Source organism: Penaeus monodon, chromosome 1 (assembly GCF_015228065.2).
Source record: "Penaeus monodon isolate SGIC_2016 chromosome 1, NSTDA_Pmon_1, whole genome shotgun sequence".
Classification (NCBI taxonomy): domain Eukaryota; kingdom Metazoa; phylum Arthropoda; class Malacostraca; order Decapoda; family Penaeidae; genus Penaeus; species Penaeus monodon.
In genome coordinates this window covers 45,863,634-45,866,133 of record NC_051386.1, presented here as the reverse complement: position 1 = coordinate 45,866,133, position 2,500 = coordinate 45,863,634, and positions in this window count along the sequence as shown.

Genomic DNA, 2,500 nt, shown 5'->3' with positions numbered 1-2,500 from the left:
AAAACGTACCGGTGAAAATAGCCCGGGCGAGGAAGCGGTACGATCCAATGTGTCAATATTTGCCGTTGAAATAACTTGCCAACCGTTATCAAATAATACTTCTTGTGGTTGACTATTAACTGCCTGCAAAATCTAATTCCGAAGGCAAACATGGAAGCGTTTGAAAACCGTTTTAAACAAATTTTCAATATGTAGCCCGGGAAGGATTGACACAATGTACACACGACGATTATTAAAGTTTTGGGACAGACGAGGCCGTGCTGAAAAAAGAGGGGGAGAGGGGGGATGGAGAGAAAGGAAGAGAGACAAAATGGAGAAGATGAACATGAAGGGTGAGGGGGAAACGGGGAATAGGGATAGGGAAGTTGGATAAAGGAAGGAAAGAGAGAGTGAGAAATAGATAGACAAGGAGGGAGGGAGTGAGAGAAAGAAAGAAAGACTGAAAGGGAGAAGGAGAAGAAAAGAGAAAAGGGAGATGGAGGAGGAGGAGAAGAAAGAGAAGAAGAAGCAGAAGAAAATGGAGAAAAACAGAAAATCAAATAAAGACCTAGTGTGAAGGAGGGGTCGAAAAGTGAGAGAAGAGAGAGAAAAATATTTAGAAAGAGAGAGGGAGAGAAAGAAACAAGAATCCAGATGAATAGCCTGATTGTTTCCATTGAAGACAATGGTTAGAATAGATTGTTGTTTGAATGGATGTTCGGCCAGACAGTTGGATGAATAATTGATTAAGTAAACGGATAAATGTGAGTAAACACGAATAAGGGACCAGTAAAGAGAGAAATGAAACGAGACGAAAATGAGAAACTTAAAAACGAAATCCATAGATGACGTAGATACAACATGAACCGAAATTTATGAAGGAAACACCACAAAAAATGACGAACATGCAAATCGAAGTGTTTAGACTGTCGCGCGAGCAGACAAATCAAGATTGTGAATAAGGAAGAAAACTAAAAAAATAATAATAAAAAAAATAAAATGTTTTTTGTCTTTTTGTTTTGTTTATCCATTCATTGTTTTTCGCTGTTTTCATTCTCGTTTGAGTATCATAGTCAAACTTGAAACTAGATTTGAGATTGGATGTCTCTCTCGGCTGCATAAGGGTGGGTACGAGAGAGAGGCAGAGAAGGAGAAAAAAACGAAAGAGAGAAATATGAGAGCTAGAGAGGAGAGAGAGAGGAAAGTGGAATAAACGAGGGAGGAGTAAAAAAACAAAACAAAACAAAAAATAAATAAAAATGTAAATAAATGATATTTTTAAAAATCTAGAATAGAAACAGCGAGAGGAAAGGATAAACAAAAAAAAAAAAAGGTAATCGAAGCCAAAACAAAAGCTTTCGAAGGATTGAATGCGTTCGGTCAAGCAACTCAAGTTCGAAGAAGATAAATGGCTTTTGTCTAACCGAACTGTCCTTCAACTTGCTATTGTGTTCGGCCGCTTCCCTTCGGCCATGTTCTGATGAGTTGTTCTCTCTCTCTCTCTCTCTCTCTCTCTCTCTCTATATATATATATATATATATATATATATATATATATATATATATATATATATATATATGTGTGTGTGTGTGTGTGTGTGTGTGTGTGTGTGTTGTGTGTGTGTGTGTGTGTGTGTGTGTGTGTGTGTGTGTGTGTGTGTGTGTGTGTGTGTGTGTGTGTGTGTGTGTGTGTGTGTGTGTGTGTGTGTGTGTGTGTGTGTGTGTGTGTGTGTGCAGCTTGCATGCATGTATTGTATTTAAGCATATGTGTATGTTTATTGGTGCGCGTATGAGTTAAATGATTATGCAAATGAGCAAGCGTTGAAACAGTACAGTGCGATGCCAGCCAGCGTGTCCTAGCGAGATGTCCCGCACACAATCGGTCTCTCCCGGCGGAGACACGCCCAGTTAGAGGTCCCAGGCGAGAGCCGCCCGCGTGGCGTGTGTGCCAGCGGCTGCAGGTTAAATGCTGTTAGGATGGAAAGTACAGTAGACATTGCAGCTTATATGCCTTGCACGGGGAACGCGGCGCAAACCACATGCTGGACCCAGGGCTAGAAACTGTCTGTTTATGGTGCAGATTTGCTCCGGGTTTGGGTTTGGGAACTCAATAGGCGCGGAATCCGTTAATTCGGGACGCGGTTTGGGTAGTGACAGAGAGCACAATCGCAGCAAGGAAGGACTAAAACGAACATTTAGTTAATTATATTTTAGATATGACTTTATGTGAAGGACCTCTAAAGTCAAAGTAGGATTGTTTTTCTGGTGGTTCTTTCACCAAAAGAGAATCTAGCACATGCGAAACAAAGTGGATTTAAGGGTGATTACAAGGGGCAAATGTAAGGCCTCGTCGCGTCAGCTCAAAAAATCGTCATTCGACCTTCGGTTGCATACTGCACAAGTAATGCATACCCTTCACGCTGCAATATTTCCATGAAAAAAATAGCACGCATGCCTCAACAAAATGTCAACAATACTGGAATCTCTTGTGCTGCCCCGTCTATTCTCCTTGTTTTTCGGG